Consider the following 22993-nt stretch of genomic DNA (forward strand, 5'->3'; position numbering starts at 1 on the left):
AAACTGGATACTACCAGTTTAGCCAAATTTGTCCACTTACCTATTGTTTTAGTCAAAAAGCAGGTTGGACTGATATTTCCATTGAGCTGATGGATTTGGCTGAATGTTACATTTGCCTGAATTTCATACCAGCGCAGTTTAGTTCACATTGTAAATCTTAATATGTTGCTTGTCTTGATTTTATACCACTAATAGGATCTACACATCTGAAAATTATGTTTTCAATATCATCATTCAAATAATTCATGTAAACAAAATTAAACTTGATATGATTTCCCATGGGAAATAAGAATATGAAATGAGCTCCCTTATACTAATCTCATTTTGCCTTTAGCCACCACACAATTGAACAAGTAACATCTCTAATATCTTCACAGAATTTAATTGGCCCCAGTAATAGCAACTTCATAATATTTGTAGGATGCTCCTTCAGGGTGGTAAGTATCCTTAGAGAGGTCAATAAGTGAAGTGTGGTAGAGTGAGTAAATACATTCTCATAGATCAGTAATCAAGTCAGATATCCAAGGCAAGTAAACCAGATGCTTATTACAAGGCTTGAGGAGTCAGAGGATTCTGAAATATGCCTCTTGGTGTGGCAGGGTTATAGTTTAACTACAGACAAGGTCCAGGGCATGGATTGGCACCTCTGAGTCCAGAGGTAACAGCAGAATAGTGATAACAAATGGCTTCAAAAAAGAATGTTTATGTAACATTTTACTATTCCAGAGACCTTTTCAAATGTTTCATTTTATGACTAATCAAAGATTTGCAAAATGATCAAAGATATGGAAAATAAAATAATTTTTAATGAAAATTTTAAGGGCAAAATTTCAGCGAAGTTGCTGTAAGACAGATATTCTCATAATGACCTAGTGGATGAATCAAGTGGTTGGAACTTTCTGTGGATGATTTGGCAGCATGCATGATCATTTAAAAAATGTTCATAATCGGGATGCCTGGGTGGCTCAGTGGGTTAAAGCCTCTGCCTTCAGCTCAGGTCATGATCCCAGGGTCCTGGGATTGAGTTCCGCATTGGGCTCCTTTCTCAGCGGGGAGCCTGCTTCTCTCTCTGCCTCTGCCTGCCACTCTGCCTGTGTGCTCTCTCTCTCTCTCTCTGACAAATAAATAAATAAATCTTTTTTAAAAATGTTCATAATCACCCAATAATTCCACTTTGGGGAATTAGTCTAGAGAAATAAACTAAAATTCAATAAAAGACTTATAAAGATTTTTACTAAATCATTATATAGAAAAACAAAAATATACAGAGGACCAAATAACCAAATATTATTTAAACAAAGAAATTAACACCATAAATATGTAGCATTTAAAATTATGTAAAAATATTTCTAAAGTCCTAAGGAAATTATTATCATAGCACATTAAATCAAAGTAAAGAACAGACAATTTTATATTTAGGATGATCTCAATTATATTAGAAAAATACATCAAAAGAGAAAAATGCATTAACATCAATAGCAGTTAATCTCAAGATTGTATGCATATAGAAGACTTTCCGTTTTGTCACTATAGTGTTCCATATTTATTGATATCCTGTAATAACTATGTAATATTTCAAACTAATAATAAAAACATAAACAATTTGATATATGTTATTACATTTGACTAGAAAACAGATTTAAGGAGTATTACCATTATTCCCACTTGATAGATGAGAACACAGAGATGCAGAGCAATTAAATGGGTTATCCAATGTCAGAGTACCTGTCACTTGTAGAGCTAGGATTTCAGTCCATTTCTGATTCCTCATCTCATATTCCTCTTTCTATCACATACTACTTCTTTCATAAAGAAAATATAAAAGAGGCATGTGCCATAACAATAGCTTATGTCTGTTAATAACCAGAGGAGTAGTTTAATAAGATGCTTGATACAGAACTGTATATGAGCTTTGCTTAGTTAAAACTTTAGTTTTCAGGTTGACTCCATATCTGATCTTATACAATTTAAGCTGTCTCTATTTTATAAGTAAAAGCAAACAATCTCCCATGTCATGTCTTTCTTCTTTTTCAAATATCATAATTATCTTTGGTCACCTTCCCATATTTGGGGAATTTTTTCCAAACTAAATATATTAAAATATATACTGAAATCTTTCTTTTTAAATTGTCTTACCTCTTTATATGCTGTGTTTTGTGCATTCACTTTCCTTCCCTAACAGTAAAGATTTTTTGGCACATGAAGTGCTTTGAAGTGTGTTTTTAAGTCATTGCCTATGATACACATTTGTTGAAACTACTTTAAGAAAACAACCTGTGAATTATTTTGGACCCCTGAGGAAATGGTGCCAGTGACTAAATTTACAAGATAATAGATGTCTTTGGTTTAGAAATTTCTGGATGCATGGTGGAGGTTACAAAGCATAAACCTTAAAATTCATTCAGTTCTAATCTTGGTCTTATTGTCCTGAAATTTATCACCTCTGAGTTAATTTTAAGGTCTGAGGTAAGCCACATCAAAAGTCCTGCCATTCACATATATTACATAATGATAAGCCATCTACCTACCTCAAACCAATCACTGTGACCAAAGCTAATTGTGCACTGGGCTCATTGGCCTAAGCCAGCTGACTCAGCTAAGGCTTCCTTGCCCTCACCAGCCCCTGCTTACTAGCTTTCCCCCATATAAGTACCCACAAATGGAGAAGGGTAATTTGAATCAAGCACCTCTCTAAATTATGACCTAGGGCAGATAGATGAACTTGCTCATGACCTGAATGAGTTGATATTCTTTTTTTTTTTAATCAAGACAAAAATCTTTGATTCATAAAGTGGGACACCCATAAAACCACAAAGGAGTTCAAGAAGTAGATTTCTAGCCCTCCCAGGATCCCTTATATCTCTCCATTCATATGTCTTTCTCTTCCCTTAAAGGTCAACACTAAGGTGACTTTTGTGATAAAACTTTTTTGCTCTTCTTAATACTTGTATATTTACCACTTATGTACACATCCCTAGGTTGGCTTATTTTACATTTTATTTTATTTTTTTTAATTTTTTATTTCTTTTCAGCGTAACAGTATTCATTGTTTTTGCACCACACCCAGTGCTCCATGCAATCCATGCCCTCCCTAATACCCACCACCAGGCTCGCCCAATCTCCCATCCCCCGCCCCTTCAAAACCCTCAGATTGTTTTTCAGAGTCCATAGTCTCTCATGGTTCACTTCCCCTTCCAATTTCCCTCAACCCCCTTCTCCTCTCCATCTCCCCATGTCCTCCATGTTATTTGTTATGCTCCACAAATAAGTGAAACCATATGATAATTGACTCTCTCTGCTTGACTTATTTCACTCAACATAATCTCCTCCAGTCCCGTCCATGTTGCTACAAAAGTTGGGGATTCATCCTTTCTGATGGAGGCATAATACTCCGTAGTGTATATGGACCACATCTTCTGTTAATATTCTGTTTGATGTGGAAACTTAAGTCAGATTCATACTTCACGTTCTCCATCAGTTTAGTGAATTCAATCTGTACATAAATCAAAGCAGTGAAGTACAGACCTTATCCTTATTTTCTTGAACAAATATCTGCACAGTGTGTGAACACAACTGGTCTATACTTCAGGCTTCATGGAGAGATTAACTGGGAAGTACAGGAGAGGGGTGTGAGCTGGGCGTGAATGTGCGGGTGTGGTTTCAAGACAGCAACTATCTGTGGGCTTTAAAATTCATTCTCTCAATGCTCTGTCTTCCCTTTTCTCCATTTCAGTGTATGCACTTACGTGTCACAAAGCCTGCTATTATATGTCTGCCTCTGAATTATAACATCAGGCAATTAAGATTCACAAGGTGCTGAGAGATTTATAAACAAAAGGAAAGAAAATGTGTTCTATTAAAAAGCCAGGAAGTAAGCATCTTCTCAATGAATTATCTAAAGCCTATATTCTTCTTTTATTGAGGTCAACATTTCCATTATTTGTATAGGAGAAATTTTTATCTATGAATTCATATTTCAGATAGTTTGACTTTCAGATACTCCTGAGGACTAGTTAAAATGGTGTGCCTGTTGGGATATCTGTATGGCCAAATAGTAGAAATGATGAAAGATTTTTCAGTTTGAAATAACAATGAATTTGAGTGACCTATTAAAACATTTCTATAATCAATAAAGGGAAAGCTCAAAGAATAATTATTTTAAATTCAGTTATTTTTAGTCAATATACTTTGAGATTGTGTCCTATTACATAAGGCATGGGAATTTTTAGGCACAATGTCTGCTGTATCCAATGGGAGTTGTGTGCATTAATTTTTCATTTCTTAAAGCCTGAGGGAGGTTCTTACTGGATGTAGGCACTAACTGCTTTATAGAGGAAACAGTCTACCTTCCTCTTGCCCTGCACATTTGCTTTTAATGTTAAGGAAACACCTCTCTATATCTTTCTTGTGCTCATTCCTCTTGAAAGGATATTAGAAGAGAATGTACATTACCATGTGTCTTGCAAGACTCTCCATTCAGCACAAGGTCAATCTCTTAGCATATATTGACCATACTCTCAGGGACAGCACTCCACTGAAGATTGGCCTAATATTTCAACAGATATTTATTTAGGCTCTATTCTAAACCAAAGTTAGTTTGCAATAAGCACTTAATATGCATTGGACCTATGGACACAAAAGTGATCAGACAGAGCCCTGTTATTGGGATACTCAACTTCACAGGAGAGACAGCTTTCTTAAACTCAAGATAGTACATTCTAACCTAACACTACAGGTAAGTGCATTTGAATGTAGAAGCTCTTAGGAACTTGTTTCTGGAAGAGTCAGGGAAATGTTATAGGAGAGGCTGCATTTGAGCTATGGCTGTATCTTAAAGGATGTGTATGAGTTTGCCAGACTGAGGAAAGTTAGAAAGGGAGAAGAAAGGTGTTAAATCAGAAGATGATGTTGTACAAGGGCACCTACACAAAGAACACCTTAGAGCCCTATGTAGTCTCTAGGGAGTCCTGATATCCTTATATTGCAGACGCAGTTTGTGTAGACTAGAAGGGAGATATGACCTGCCCAGTCTCACAAAGTAGAGCCAGTGGGTCTCAATTAAGTATTCTCTGTCCACACTGCTTCTGTGCAAATAGAAAATGTTATGACATTTAGAATTTCTCGAATACTCCATTCCCAACCTCATCCCTTTTTACTTATTTAGATCCTTGCATTTTTAATCCAGACTGTATAAACAGCCCCATACTTTGTCTGATGCACATGTGGTGGGGAAAACACAGACATGCACAGCAGGAGGTTTCTTCCCAGCCATTTCTTCAGGTATGTGCCCTTCATTCTCAGATCCCTGCAGAGAACTAACTCCTTACAGTTATGGTGATTTAAATATCTACTCAGTACATGTAGATACCTTTTAAAATTTGCAGTGTTGAAAACATAGCAGAGAAGTTAGCAGGCCAAACCATGGTAGCAGGAATACACCCAGATATGTACAACTATTACCGTTTGTTTTGCCATATTAAAGAAACAGAGCATTAAAATCAATGAAATAAAAAATGGGTAAGTAAAAGAAAATTTCTACTTAAAATATGGAAAAGCTGGCATAGAATATGCCCCAATACATATATCTTTAATAAATTAATCATCATGCTTAGTCCAATGATTTGGGGAGGAAGAAAACTCACTTAGTTCAGTTCTGCCATTTACCAGAAGAGATAGCCTTGATAACCTCTCAGAATCTCCATTTTCTTACCATTAAACTGAAATAAATAATAACTTGGGGTGAGTGTGAAAATCAAAAAGTAATGTAAGTGGAAAAATTTTTTATACTATGAAATGTTATGCTGATGCTATAAGGTATTAATGTAATTAGATTCATTTTAAAAAATGGTATACTTAGAATTTTAAGTGCCAGTTGCCTTATGTGTAATTTATATTTATTTAATTTCCACCTCTTAAATATTGCTATATTAAATGCTAGCACATTTCTCAAAGTGGTCTGGCTAAAATCAATAGATATATTTTAAAATATAATTATACAAAATAGAAGTTGGGGTGAAGGGGAGTAGGAGATATAGGCTTCCAGTTATGGAATGAGTAAGTCATGGGAATAAACAGCATAGTATAAGGAGTATCGTCAATAATACTGTAATAGCATGGTGTGGTGAAAGCAGGTAGCTACACTGATGGTGAGCAGAGTATAATGTTGAATCACTATGTTGTACACCTGAAACTAATGTAACATTAGGTTGAGTATACTCAAAAAAAAAAAAAGAAAGAAAGAAAAGTTTCTATGGGCTTGACGTAACTGACCACACAATGCAACATACTTGACATGTGTTCATTTCCTCTTTTATTCATCCAAAAATGTATTCAGTTATTAGAACAAAACTACTTCTTCATAAAATAAAAAATTAATATTCCATATATGTAATTTCACAAACTGCAAAGTGCTTTCATATCCACTCTCACAATAATCTCCCAAATAACCTTGCATCTTGGAAAAAACCATTCAACACAAGGTCTCTTGGTACTGTTATGTCTCTTTTACAGATAAGACAATGATGGTATGGAAGGTGAAGTGACTGGGTCTAGGCCCCAGGCCTCTGCTTTCCTTGTTCATGCCTTTGTCCTATGCCATAAGAGTACAGATTGAGTTAATATCTAGTATCAAATCAGAATGAGGACTATGTTCCCTCCCCAGTGTCCCAGCTGCCCTAGTTTTCAAATTTTGGGATTTAGCAATACTTATCAAGAAAGCTGACCACCAAGCACAGATAGACTCATCTGTGGGGCTATATGTAGGGCAGTTCCAAATATGAGAGCACATTTAGTTAAGATTTTTTTATATTGGTTTAAACAAACATCGAAAGTAATTTTCAACAAGTGACACTTTAATGCAGCTTATAGTGTTTTTATTCTATTCAGCATTATAAATATGATATCAAATGCATGTTATTAGCAGGTATTAAAGGATTCTTGTAATGAGTCACACAAAGCTGATTAACCATCTCCTGGTGATTCATTTGTTTATACAACTTCTTTCCTCCTTAAATCAAGTCAGTTTTTAACAACAGTCTCCTTGAGCATGCTTTTTGCTTTTAATGGAAAATAATAACTCTTAATGGATTCTTCCCCACCCCAGAACACCACAGATTCTCATATTTTAAGTATGTGAAACCTTTAATTCCCCCCAAAAGCCTGCTACTTCTATTCAATATGTTAAGCCTTAATAGTAGACTGCTTTAAAGAGGTTCTATTCTATAAGGAGCTCCTGACTTTAACATAATATCCTGTGAAGGCTTACTGTAATTGATACAAAATTATACATACAGAAAAAGAAATGAGGAAGGTATAATCTGTAAGAGAGTGGCTTTAATGGTTTTTGTTAAATTATTAAGTCTCTAAGTTTCAAAAGCAAATACTTCTTTCTTATTGGCTTAATATAGTTCAGCTCCGTTGTCAATAATACCCTAATATGAAGCAAGAGATCCAGTATGAAGTGAGACGTGCCTTCTAGATTCATTACCTACTCAAACTGCTGCCACTAAATAACTTTCAAAACAATATACTTAAATGCATATTTTTAGTTGTCAATTAAGTGTTTGTATCAGTTTCCTAGGCTATCGCAACAAATTGCCACAAACTGGGTGACTTTAAACAGAAGAAATTATTATTAAGTTATTGTCTCACAGGTCTGAGTTCTGGAGTTTAGAGGTCTAAATTCAAAGTGTGGCCAGGGCCATGCTCCCTCTGAAGTTTCTGTGGGAGGATCCCTCCTTGCATCTTCCAGCTTCTGGTAGCCCCAGGTGTTCCTTGGCTTCTGGCAGCATCACTCCAGTATCTGCCTCCAGCATCACATGGCCTTCTCCCTGTGTGTCTCAGAGTCTGGGTTTCTTCTCTTCTTAAAAGGATACCAGTCATATTGGATTATGTATTGCGCCCATCCTCTTCCAGTATGACTGCATCCTAATGTAAATAATTACATCCACAATGACTTTAGTTCCAAATAAGGTCACATTTTGAGGTACTTGGGGTTAGGACTTCAACATATTTCTTTGAGAGGACACAATTAAACCCACTTTGTGTGGTTCAGAAATATATACATATTTGTATATGTATATACAAATGTATATGTATTTGTATATGTATACACATATGTATATGTATACATATATACATATATATATATTTCATCCTGACCAAGTGAGATTTATATATATATATATATATATATATATATATATATATAAAATATAAACTGTTCAGTGAAAGTATCTCTTTCACCCCTGTGCCTTATTTGCCCAATTTCTATCCTACTTCCAAATGTAATTACTTTTTCTTATCTAGAAATTAGAAATTTATTCTAATTTCCTAGGAATTTTATTATAGATAGATAATAGATGTAGCATCTACGAATGGAAAAGATAGACATCTTGACTCATAATAAAAGAAAAACAAGTTAAAATTACTTCAAGTTCCAATTTTTCAATTATCACATTGGCTAAAATCAAAAGACTTGATGATACGATCATTGCCAAAGATTTATGTAAGCAGGAATTTTAATTTATTGCTCAGAGTAGTACATATTCAAGGGAAATTTAGCAATATCTATTAAAATTTCAAATGCATATATCCTTTGACCAAACAATTCCATTTTGGAAATTGAACCCAGAGATGTTTGTGTGCATGTGTGAAATGATAAATACGTATGAATTCTTTGTAAAGCCAAATGTTGCTAAGAATCTAAATGGGGATCAATAGGAAAATGAATAAGTAAATTTTGCTACATCTATACAGTTGGAATATGATCTTGCACAAAAAAGAATGGGTACCAAAAGCAACAAAGACTAGAAAGCAACAGGGCCAATCTATAGGAACAGCAAATTTATAGGTAATAACAACCACACTAAACTCAAATCAGTAATTACTCTGAATGCAATGGACTCAATGCTCCAATCAAAAGATATACAGTATCAGAATGGATTTAAAAAAAAAAAGACCCATTAATATTCTTCTTACAAGAGACTCATTTTAGATCCAAAAACAACTCCAAACTGAAAGTGAGGAGATGGAGAGCCATTTATCATGTTAATGAACATGAAAAGAAAGCTAGAGTTATTTTAGTTTCATGTACACAACATAGTGATTTGACAATTCTATACAGTCTATGCAAAGATTACCACAATATGTGTAATTACCATAAGTCACCATACATAAAAAAGGAAAGCTGGAGTAGCCATACTTATAACAGAAAAACTAAATTTTAAATCAAGAACTGTAATATGAGATGAAGAAGGAAACTATATCATAATAAAGGGGTCTGTCCAACAAGAAGATCTAACAATTTTAAATATTTATGCCCCCAACTTGGGAGGAGCCAAATACATAAATCAATTAATAAAAACATAAAGAAACTGACAATAATATAAAAACATAGGGGACTTTAACATCCTGCTCCCAGCAATGGACAGATCATCTAAGCAGAAGATCAACAAGGAAACAATGACTTTGAACGACATGCTGGACCAGATAGACTTAACAGATATATTCTAAGTATTTCATCCCAAAGCAGCAAAATACACATTCTTTTCTAGTGCACATGGAATATTCTCCAGAAGAGATCATGTACTGGGTCATAGATCAGGCCTCAATTAGTACAAAAAGATTGAGATCATACAATGCATATTTTCAGACCACATATTTTCAGACAACAATGATATGAAACTTGAAGTCAACCACAAGAAAATATTTGGAAAGACCACAAATACATGGAGGTTAAAGAACATCCTGCTGAAGAATGAATAGGTTAACCTGGAAACTAAAGAAGAAATTTAAAAAAAAATACATGGAAGGAAATGAAACTAAACACATGACACTCCAAAACCTTTAGGACATAGCAAAGGCACTCATAAAAGGGTAGTATATAGCGATACAGGCCTTCCTTAATAAGCAAGAAAAGTCTCAAATATACAGCTTAACTTTAAACTGAAAGGATCTGAGAAAAGAACAGCAAATAAAAACTAAAACCAGCAGAAGAAGGGAAATAATAAAGATTAGAGCAGAAATAAATGGTATAGAAATAAAAAAAAAAACAGTAGAGCAGATCAACAAAACTAGGAGCTGGTTCTTTGAAAGAATTAACAAATTTGATAAACCCCTAGCCAGGCTTATCAGAAAGAAAAGAAAAAGGACCCAAATGAAATCACAAGTGAAAGAAGAGAGATCACAACCAACACTGCAGAAATACAATTATAAGAGTGTATTATGAGCAATTATATGCCAACAAATTGGGCAATCAGGAAGAAATGGATGAATTCCTAGAAACATATAAGCTACCAAAACTGAAACAGAAAGAAAGAGACAATTTGAACAGACCCATAACCAGTAAAGAAAGGGAATCCGTGATCAAAAATCTCCCTACGAACAAGAGTCCAGAGCCAGATGGCTTCCCAGGGGAACTCTACCAAACATTTAAAGAAGAATTAATACCTATTCTTCTGAAGCTGTTTCAAGAAATAGAGATGGAAGGAAAACTTCCAAACTCATTCTATGAGGCCAGCATTACCTTGATTCCAAAACCAAAGACCCCACTAAGAAGGAGAATTCCAGGCCAATGTTCCTGATGAACATGGATGCAAAAATTCTCACAGAATACTAGCCAGTAGGATCCAACAGTACATTAAAAGGATCGTTCACCCTGACCAAGTGGGGTTTATTCCAGGGCTTCAGGGTGGTTCAATATCCATGAATCAATCAACATGCTAGACCACGTTAATAAAAGAAAGGATAAGAACCATATGATATTCTTAATAGATGCAGAAAAAGCATTTGACAAACTACAGCATCCTTTCTTGATAAGAACCCTCAAGAAAGTAGGGAAAGGAGGAGCATACCTCAACATCAAGAAGGCCATATACAAAAGACCCACAGCTAGTATCATCCTCCATGGGGAAAAACTCAGAGCTTTTCCTTTAAGGTCAGGAGCAAGACATGGCTGTCCACTCTCATCACTGTTGTTCAACATACTGCTGGAAGTTCTAGCCTCAGAAATTAGACAACAAAAAGAGATAAAAGGAATCCAAATCAGCAAGGAAGAAATCAAACTTCCACTCTTCACAGATGACAAGATACTCTCTGTACAAAACCCAAAATACTCCACTGAAAAGTTGCTAGAACTGATACGTGAATTCAGCCAAGTCATAGGATATAAAATCAATGTACAAAAATCTGCATTTTTATACACCAATTTTATACACCAGTAACAAAGTAGCAGAAAGAGAAATCAGGGACTTGATCCCATTTACAATTTATTAAAAACCGAGGAGGGCACGTATTGCATGGAGCACTGGGTGTGGTGCATAAGCAATGAATCTTGGAACACTGAAAAAATAAAATTTAAAAAATAAAAAATACAAATAAAAATATTTTGTAAAAAAGATACCTAGGAATAAACCTAACCAAAGAGTTAAAAGATCTGTACTCCAAAAACTATAGAACACTTCTGAGAGAAATTGAAGAAGACACAAAGAAATGGAAAAGATATTCCATGTTCTTCGATTGGAAGAACAAATAGTGATAAAATGGCTATACTACCAGAGCTCCCGGGTGGCTCAGTTTGTTAAGCATCTGCCTTTGGCTCAGGTCAGGGTCCAGGGTCCTGGGATCCAGCCCTGCATTGTGGTCCCCGACTCCGCAGGGAGTCTGCTTCTCCCTCCCCCTCAGCCCCTCCCCCGATCTTGCTTTCTTGGGCACACTCTCTCACAAATAATTAAATAAGAGAGGCAGGGCAGGGGGTCATGGGGGAAAGGGAGGGAAAAATGAAATAATATGGGACTGGGCATGGAGTCAAACCATAAGAGACTCTTAATCACAGGAAACAAACTGAGGGTTGCTGGAGGGGAGGGGGTGGGAGGCTTAGGGTGGCTGGGGGATGGACAGTGGGGAGAGTATGTGCTGTGGTGAGTGCTGTGAGTTTGTAAGACTGATGGTTCATAGACCTGTACCCCTGAAACAAATAATACATTATATGTTAATGTTAAAAAATCAATCAATAAAATATTTAAAATGGCAATACTACCCAGTGCAATCTGCACATTCAATACAATCAACAGCATTTTTCACAGAGCTGGAACAAACAACTCTAACATTTGCATGGAACCAGAAATGACCCCAAATAGCCAAAGGAATGTTGAAAAAGAAAAGCAAAGTGGGAGGCCTCACAATTCCAGACTCCAAGCTGTATTACAAAGCTGTCATCATCAAGACAGTGTGTGGCACACTGGACACTGGATAGTGTGGTGGCACAAAAGGAGACACATAGATCAATGAACAGAATGAGAACCTGGAAATGGACCCACAACTCTATGGTCAACTAATCTTTGACAAAGCGGGAAAGAATATCCAATGGAAAAAAGACAGTCTCTTCAACAAATGGTGTTGGGAAAACTGGACAGCCACATGCAGAAGAATGAAAGTGGACCACTTTTTCTCACCACACACAAAAATAAATTCAAAGTGGATGAAAGACCTAAATGTGAGATAGGAAACCATCTAAATCCTAGAGGAGAGCAAAGGCAGCAACCTCTGTAACCTTAGGAACAGGAGCTTCTTACTAAACGTGTCTCTGGAAGCAAGGGAAAAAGATGCTCCACATCACTCATCATCAGGGAAATACAAATCAAAACCATAATGAGATACGACCTCACACCTGTCAGAATGACTAAAATACCAACACAAGAAACAACATGTATTGACCAGGATGTGGAGAAAGGGGAACCATCTTACACTGTTGGTGGGAATGCAAACTGGTACAGCCACTCTAGAAAACAGTATGGAGGTTCCTTAAAAAGTGAAAAATAGAGCTACCCTACAACCCAGGAATTGTATTACCAGGTATTTATCCAAAGGATATAGAAGTGCTTGTTTGAAGGGGCACATGCACCCCAATGTTTATAGTAACACTATCAACAATAGCCAAATTATGCAAGGAGCCCAAATGTCCATCAACTGATGAATGGATAAAGAAGATGCGATATATATATGTATATACATATATATATAATTTTAAACATATTTATATATTTTTATATATTGTATATAATATTATATTATGTATTTTATATATACATACATATACACACATACACACAATGGAATATTACTCAGCCATCAAAGAGAATGAAACTCGTCATTTGCAACAATGTGGATGGAATGAGAGTGTATATTGCTAAGCAAAATAAGTCAGAGAAAGGGAAATAATAGATGACCTCACTCATATGTGGAATTTAAGAAACTAAACAGATAAATATGGGGGAAGAAAAGGGAAAAGTAAGGTAAAAACAGAGACGAAGTCAAGCCATAAGAGACTCTTAGCTATAGAGAACAAACTGAGGGTTGCTGGAGGGGAGATGGGTGTGGAGATGGGCTAATGGATGATGGGTATTAAAGAAGGCACTTGTGATGAGCAGTGGATGTTCTATGTAAGTGATGAATCACTAAGTTCTACTCCTGGAACCAATACTATACTGTATGTTAACTAACTTGAATTTAAATAAATTTGTTTAAAAAGAATGAGGATGCTTTCTAGACAGTTTAGTGCAGTATGTTAGGACACTGACATTGAAACAGTTCTGAATTCCTCTTACAGCTCTGCCACTTATTAACTGTGTAATCTTGTGTGTTTGATGAGTTCATATTACATTTATAGATTCATTTAGGGAGAAATAATAACGTGCTTTTTTGGACAATTCCTCTTCAGGGAAGCAGTTATTGTCGACCCTCTTATGTGTACTTCAAGAATGACTTTAAAGTGTTCCCTTTATATAAAACTTACCTATTACATTTAATACTTATCCTGAATGTCTTATCTTTTTTTGGTACTATTGTAATGTGTGGCTTCTTTTATTATGTCATTCATTCCATTGAAACAACAACCTTACTGGTGGTTGTGTATACATATGAAAGTTACTGACTTCTGCATATTATTTTGTACCTCACTAATTAACTAATTTGAGGTACTTTTTGTTTTTCAATTGTTTTTGTTGGGTTTTCTATGAATACAATCTTATCATTTACAAATAGTGATAATTTTACCTCCTCCCTGTTCATTTATAGCTAATTTATTTTACTTGTCGATTGTTTCAGCCCGTATTTCCAAAATAACATTAAGTAATAATACTAATAGTAGATATTGGTTCCTAGTTCCTTACTTTAGTGGGAATTCATCTAGTATTTTCCCATTAAACATGATGCTGCCTTTTGGGTGATACACACACACACACACACACACACACACACATATGTGTATATATATACATATATATATATTCTGTTATATTATGTTAAGAACATAGCAACCCATTCATATTTTTTTAAAGATTTTATTTATTTGCCAGAGAAAGAGCGCACAAGCAGGCAGAGTAGGAGGCAGAGGAAGAGAGAGAAGCAGGCTCCCTGCTGAGCAAGGAGCCAGATGCAGCACTCGATCCCAGGACTCTGGGATCATGACCAGAACCGAAGGCAGCCACTTAACCCACTGAGCCACCCAGATGTCCCTACACATTCATATTTTATTAACTATTTCTTAAATTAAGAGTTTGTTGAAGTTCGTTGTGTGTCTTCCAGCAATTTTAGAATCAATAAAAGTTTTTTTTCTTAGATCTACTGTGATGATGAAGTATATTAGATTTCCTGTTACTACATCATCCTTGCATTCCTCAAACAAACTACTCACTCCCTATGGATCTTTTCTTTTAACGTCCTATTGGATTGTGAATATCATATGTTGAATTTTTGCATCAATTTTTCTAGATTGTATTGGTCTATAGTTTTATTTTTTGTGCCAATTTTATAATTTGGTATCAGCGTTAAAATAATGTCATGGAGAGTAAGTAGCTTTTTGGCTCTGTTCCTTTTCTATGTTCTGAATAAAATAGTTGGTCTTTAAAAGCTAGATAGAATTTGTCAAATTATCTGAACTGGATAAATTTTTGTGTTTTTGTTTTTGTCTAGTGGCATAATGTGTTTGATAATTTTCTCATATTCTATGGAAATTAGTCCTGTTGCAATTTTCTATCAATTTTGTGGTTCAGTTTTGGTAAAGTATGTTTTTTTCACAAAATTATCTATTTTGTCCAACTTTTCACATTTATTAGCATAAAGTTGAAAAAATAGCTTATTATAGTTTTAGTTTTATCTGTTCATATGATTATTTCCCAGTTATCATTTTTTATTTCATTCAAATGCATGTTTTCTCTCTTTCTCTCCTTATTAGGTTAGCTAAATATTTGCCTATTATTTTTTTTAAACTTAATTTTATTTTTTTTCAGTGTCCCAAAATTCATTGTTTATACACCACACCCAGTGCTCCATGCAATACCTGCCCTCCACAATACCCACCACCAGGCTCACCCTTTCTCCCAACCCACCTCCTCCAAAACCCTCAGTCTGTCTCTCAGAGTCCATAGTCTCTCATGGTTTGTCTCCCCCCTCTGATTTTCCTCAGCTCACTTCTCCTCTCCATCTCCCCATGTCCTCTGTGTTATTCCTTATGCTCCACAAGTAAGTGAAACCCTATGATAATTGACTCTCTCTGCTTGACTTATTTCACTGAGCCTATTACTTTTAAATCAACAAGTCATAATTGAGAATTTTTATAGTTTACATTTTGTTTGTAATCATAATAAGTCCTATTGTTATTTTTCTAATTCATTCATTTTTGTTCTTAACTCTATTAGTATCTTCTATTTTTCTTTTTTTATTGTCCTGTTTCTAATTCAGTCAGAGGCTTATTTAAATTATCTTTTATTCTTGCCTTTTTACCAACATATATTTTTAATGTTATGAATTTTCCTCTGATCACTACTTTAGCTGTACCCTACAGGTTCTGATATTATTTTCATTATAATTTATTTCTATGAATTCTGAAATAGCAGTGTTTATTTCCTCTTACCCAAGAGTTTCTTAAATATTTTTTTTGCTTTATTTAAATTTGAGACATAAGGTTCCTTGTATTTTCCATAATCAGAGAATATCATATATTTCTACTTTTTTTGGAATTAAAGAACACAGTGATAGGTAAGGAGGGCATATATTCCATGGAGCACTGGGTGTTATACACAAATAATGAATCATGGAACACTACATCAAAAATTATTGATGTATCCTATGGTAACTAACATAAATAAATAAATAAATAAATAAATAAGATAAAGAGACTCAATTTGCAGCATTATATACTCTTAATTTTGTGATTATCCCATGAATACTTGTAAAGGATATATAGTTAAGTATCTAATAATCATGTGTAGTACCTCTGTTTGCCATTTTGCCTTGGGTCTGAAATATTTAAAGAGGGGGACTTTCTGCTTCTACTCTTGCTAACATTTATCCTTACTTTGTAGTATCTTTTTTTAAAAATTATCATCAGATACCCACAGCATAATATAAGCTCCATAAGGACAGAGGTCATATTTGTCTTACTGAAAACTATATTCTTAGCTAATAGAAGAATACTGAGCATATAGTGGGAGTTTGATCAGTATTTGCTAAATGAACGCATATTCCTAGAAGTAGAAATTCTGAGTCATAGGCAGTTGGTTCTAGAGGCTAAGAAGGCCTTGGAGGCCAGGAAAAAGAAACCTCATTAGGTATTTCTGATATAAATCTAAGACTGAGAAATAGACTTTTGGACATATAGTGGTAGTGATGGCTATTTGTGAGTAAAAACCCAATCTTCCTTAAAGTCAGTGAGTTTTCCTGAGCATATGGACACATAGCTAAAGATTAAATTTCTTACTCTCACTCTGAATTAAGTGTGGCCATGTCATTATCACCAAAGAAAGAGGAGTAGAAACAATTAATTTAAGCTCTCCTTTAAAAGGAAATTGCTTGCCCTGGGCTGCTTCCTTTTGTTTTTCCCATGAACTGGATTAGAAATATAATTATGAGCCAGTCTGACCTTGCAGGATAAGGTCTACTTTTTTGCTCATATGCCCTCTAAAAGTGTTTGCACATTTTTACGCTGCCATCTAGTTTGCTTTTTATTTTTTTTTAAATTTTAAGAAAAAAAAATTTAAGTAAGAAAGAGATTTAATGCCTTCCATAAACTCAACCTAAATAGAAGCTAACTGGCAAATAAATCTGAGAATTAGTTTTTAAGTATCCAACATTGTGTGATACAGGGAAATCCATGGGAAATGAAGCTGAAAGTAAATGAAACTGTCTAGCACAGTCTACCCATTTGTTTGCTTAGCATCCATTCTCATCTTTATTCCCATATTTGAAGTTACATCTAACAGAACTAACAAGAACAATGTGCTTCTTTCTAGTAACTATTCTTCATGGAGTCAGAAGTGCTCTCACATACCCTCTCCCCGTTTAAAATGAAGACACAGAATCCCCATACCAATACAGAAGATGTTAATTCCTCTTCTAGCTCAGTAATAATCCCACCTACATATTTAATCTAAAATTTAAATTGTAAAATTAACCAGTACCAGTATGTCTGAAATAAAATAATAGGGGAAATGGAGAAAGAAAATATTTATGTAACAAGTAAGGAAACTCACATGTCTAGCTACTCTATCTCTTGTGTCTGAAAGAGTCATGAGACCATAAGTGATAATTAAAACTCCATTTGTCCCCTACCTATTCTGCATTCCCTTCACTTTTAACCAGCCCCTCCGCTGATTGGAGTTTTTAATGGACCATTATTGCCTTTTACTATTTTTTTTACTATTGGACATGGAAGTACTAAGATACATTGATACTCTGAATCAGTCACTCCAGGAAGGAAGTTAACCCCTCCTCTGTCAGTCAGTCATTAGGAACGAAAAATAGTCAGGTGGCAGTCTCGTCTTTCAATTCAGTGAAATCATTGTGTCTACTACTAGAAGCATTCATCCCTTGGAGATTAAGACCGCTAAATCAACAGAACTTAGAGTTGCCAGAACAGGAAGTAAAAATTCTGCTCTTGTGTTGTTAGCTGTGTTAGTGAGAAGGGTCGTTCCTACTTGTAACCTTCATTCATAGGTCCTTATTAACAAAATGGTTTCACTGCTATTTCAAAAATATCCAATAAATTCTAGACATCATGTTGATTTGAAGTGAGGCATCATCCATTTAAACATATATGAACAGCTATTTTATATAAGCAAGCTATATGTATCTTTACTTTTTCTCCTGAATATGTTATCATTCCATTTCTGTCATGAGATTTTATCCTAATTAAATATATTTTATGTTTTCAAGTCATACTCCTTTGATTTTTTAATACCCTATAACTAAACTCCTAAGTTTTAAAAATCACATGGGGCATAAGTTGTCATGACAATTCTTAGTGCACAGTTGATCAAAATAACAAAATTGAAGTACAAATTTGACAAACTACAATTCAACATGAAAAGGACAATTTAATTGGAAATATATCTATTGATATCTATTATTAATTAATTAATATTAATTAAAAAATTAATATTAATTATTTAATATCTATTAATGAGATGTATGGAACTTTTTTTCAATTTTTTCATAATTCTTTTATCTGTAAAAGAAAAAAGTCACTTATCAAATGAATGGAAAAGTGTAGGGGAAAAAGTGTAGGGAAAGTGTAGGGAAAAGTGCTATGTAGGAAATTAAATTGATGCAAAGGTGGTTTTCAAGTTTACTACCAAGTAAGTCATCTCAGAAGTCATGGAACATTGGGGCACCTGGATGGCACAGTCAGTTGGGCATCAGACTTGGTTTCAGCTGAGGTCATGATTTCAGGGTTGTGGGATAGGGTTAAATGAAGTAACTCAAATCACATGGCTTATTAAATTAATTTACAATGAATAGTGAGAAATAGGGACAAGGGATGGAAAGTTATCACACTTAAGAGAAGATACAAGTGGGATGGAGTAATCACACACACACACACACACACACACACGCACATGCACAGGGGACATATAATATCTCTCCCCCAACACACATAAGCTACTCCTGCTGATGGTATGGATTAGAAATATCAGAGATTTGGAGGACGATTCACTGGCTCAGTCAGAAGAGCACATGACTCTTGATCTCAGAGTTACAAGTTCAAGCCCCATGTGGGGTGTAGAAATTACTTAAATAAGCTTTAAAAGAGAAAATGTAAAAAAAAAAGAATAACAGAGATTTGGTATGATTGAGGAAGAACAACTGGCAAAAATTTCCTAGAACCATAACATGCTCCATCTGGGAGACATGGTTGGGGTGGCAATGGATATGGCTGGCCACAGCTGTAGCTTGCCAATTAACCTGCTGGGCAACTATGAATTTTGTATACATTTCTTTAGTAGAACACATATAGGACCATGACAGAATCAAATTGGGTGTCACCAGTGGGTGGCCAATTTAAAGATGGTACAGCTGTTGCCTCAGGGGTGGCATGATTATAAATTACGATGCAGTACTTTGATCCCTTTCTATGTATAACCAGCTTTCTTTGTTCCATCACAAAGACATATTTGTATCATACTGTTAATGTGTATTACATGTAACTTACATGCTATTTGTATTTAACAAGAATTATATTCTATGTCTCACAAGTTACATGCTTACCCAGTATCAGTATCTTAAAATGTATATAATTTGTGCCTAAACTACTATCTTGCTTTCTATCCTTAACACTCCTTATGAGTTTTGTTCATTATTTTGTTTGCTTTTTATCCCATTAATGAAGGAGAGATTCCCACCCTTGTTATTAAGATGGCTGAACACACAACACCTGACACTGGATAATAACAGCTTATTAGTCACATATATTCGTAGCCCAAGAAAGGAGGATATTGCGTGCCACGCAGGAACACATGGGGGTTGCATTCAGGAACAGAATGAATAACCAGGGACTGTGGAGGGCAGATTTTGTAGTACCAAAAGGGTGGGATGCTCCAGCAGGAGCATGTGACTGGCTCGTTTGAATAATTCAATGAGCTGTGAGGAAACAGAAATATCCAACCAAAGGATAAGCAGGAATTTTACGTGGTCCTCTTGACTGGACGTTTGTTTGGTTCAGGGACCTTATCCACAGGAGTAGAGAGGATAGTTTTAATTGGAAATTTCTTAAATCCTTTCAGTAATTCAAACATTTCATCAGTATTCAAAATATTTTGGACTACTAATGTTAAACACTTTTCCATGAATCGTAGTAATAACTATGGATACACGTTTTTAGCTAATAATTTCTCTAGATGTTAATTGCGTTTGCCTAATGTTATTTAGGAAGTTTGTGGTCTTATAAAATAGAAGATGTTCTTCAAAAAAATACATTTCTAGCTCTACTTCTAAGAAATTGCTGTTTGGTTCAAAACTTGATGAGAAAAAATTCGATGAGTAATGAGATAATAAGAAAGGAAGGGACCTCTACATGTCTGTATGAAAATGTCATTATGCAAATCTAATTGCAGTTAATTTCTGTATTGCTAACTTTCTGCTACTGTGATCTTACATTTTTTAGTTGCTTAACATTTTATTTCCTTCAGGAGTTAAAAGGTTTTGAAAGATATCCTTCTGAGGAGGGTACAGAGTGATTTATTTGTGTTAAACAAGGAATGAAATGTAAAAAATCAAGTCAACCAAAAAGTTATTATAATTGATGATGATTAAATTCACCTGATTAATGTCAAGATACCCTAATCATTTTTTCCCTTTAATTCTTTCAATGTTTACTTAATTGCATTTTATAAAGATTTTATTTATTTATTTGACAGAGAGAGATCACAAGTAGGCAGAGAGGTAGGAAGAGAGAGAGGGGGAGGCAGGCTCCCTGCTGAGCAGAGATCCCAATGCAGGGCTCGATCCCAGGACCCTGAGATCATGACCTGAGCTGAAGGCAGAGGTTTAACCCACTGAGCCACCCAGGTACCCCTTAATTGCATTTTTTAAAGGAAATGGAATACAAAGTGATTACTGACATGATCGCAGTTTTGATTTTATTAAAATTGCAGGTTTAAACATTAATAACAATATAAGACCAAAGGAAACAAGTCCCAAGGTGGAAAACTGATTTCTTTTTTCACTGATAACTCCTTGCATCATCAGCAAAAAGAACGTGATGCTCATAAGCTGGCACACTTCTTCCCTTGAAATTTAATTGTTCTCGGGTCCTTCATTCAGTCGTCTGTTTATTATGACCAAATGTGAAGGAATGTAATAGGAGGTGGTTCTGCCAAAGGGTCTGCCATACTTAAGACTTTTTTTTTAAAAGATTTTATTTATTTACTTGACAGAGATCACAAGTAGGCAGAGAGACAGGCAGAGAGAGGAGGAAGCAGGATCCCCGCTGAGCAGAGAGCCTGATGTGGGGCACGATCCCAGGACCCTGAGATCACGACCTGAGCAGAGGTCAGAGGCTTAACCTGCTGAGTTAAGGCAGAGGCTTAACCTGCTGAGCCACCCAGGCGCCCCAGGACTTTTCTATATACTACCACATCTCCCTACAGGTGTGGTGTATAAACAGTCTGGTTTCTCTAGTCTTCACCAACATTCAGTATTGTATTTAAAACTGTTTTTGGCTATTTCCCCGGTTAAAAAGTACAGTTTATACTGTTTTAATTTGTACTTCTATTATTAGCATTGAAGTATGGCATATTTCATATATGTTCTTTCTGACTTCTTCCTCTATTTGTTACTTGAATAAAACTGTATTCTAACTTACAGCAACGTTTTTATTTTAATATCTTGTAGGGCAAGTACTGTCTGATTGACTTTTGATTTATTCTTGGCTGTAGTGAAATATTTTTTTCCAGATAAACTTTAGAAACATTTTGTTAATTATCAGTTGCTATTGGGATTTTTATTGGAATTTCTTTACTTACACATTAATTGGAGAAAAACTGAGAGTTTTTAAAATAGTCAGTCTTCCCATGAATACCTTAACTTTACATTCAAGTTATCCAAATAGAGACACCCCCCACACATGATACTTCACTTATTTTCTTAAATCTGTTACTAAACATCTTATAATTTTTGTTGTTCCTATTGTTCTTAAATGATTTTTGTGTTTGTATCCATAGTACATACCTTTATAGTAGTTCTAAGGCATTTTCAGTTGATGTTGTTGAGTTTTCTAGGTAGAAAATACTGCCTATGCAAATAAAGATAACATCATCTTCTCCTTTCCAATTGGTTTACTTTTCCTTCTTATATTATTATATCGATCAGAACTTCCCAGACAATATAAAATAATAGAGGTAATTATCAGAATCTGTATCTTTGATTCTCAGGATAAAATTTCTTTATTTTCTCTGGTAAAAGAGTATTTATCATAGTTTAAAGAAGATATCCTTAATTGTGTTAAAAATTGTTTTCTATTTCATGAGGGCTTTTATTCAGGAAGTAGTACTGAAATTTATTAAACACCTCTTGATTGATTTATTCATAAAATTTTTAAACCTTTAAATGACTCATATTTTTATTACTAAATCCACTCATATTAGAATATAATTTTAAAATAAAACTTCAACATGGTAAATTATTTTTTATTCTATTTCTTTATTCGTTTTCCTAATATTTAATTTATGGGTTTTGTATCTAATACACATGAGTGATATTGATCTATAGTTTTATTTGCATGATATCTTTTTAAGGTTAAGTTACCTTTACAAATGCATTGGAAAATATCCATTCCTCTTTTTATTCTAGAAAACATTATAGATCTTGAGAAATATATGTAATTTGAAGCTAGATAAAATTCAGTGAGCAAATTATTCAAGTTCAGGGCCTTTAATTTTATGAGGTGCACATTTTTTTCCATTATAATTGGTGTATATGGGCAATTAATTTTAATTGAGCCTATGTATACAATGTATATTTTCCAGAAAATTTCCCACTTCCTTGAGAGTTTTAAATTTCTCAATAGAAACTTATATATAGTAGTAGCCTTTTGTATTTTCTTAATTCCATATATATGGTTAGTATTCTTTTTTTTTTTTTTTTAGGTAGAACCCATGCCCAGTGTGGGTCTTGAACTCATGAACCCTGAGATCAAGAGTCATGAACCAGCCAGCCAGGC

The sequence above is a fragment of the Lontra canadensis genome, unplaced genomic scaffold, assembly GCF_010015895.1.
Source record: "Lontra canadensis isolate GAN:19392208 unplaced genomic scaffold, GSC_riverotter_1.0 scaffold157, whole genome shotgun sequence".
In the NCBI taxonomy this organism is placed as follows: Eukaryota; Metazoa; Chordata; class Mammalia; order Carnivora; family Mustelidae; genus Lontra; species Lontra canadensis.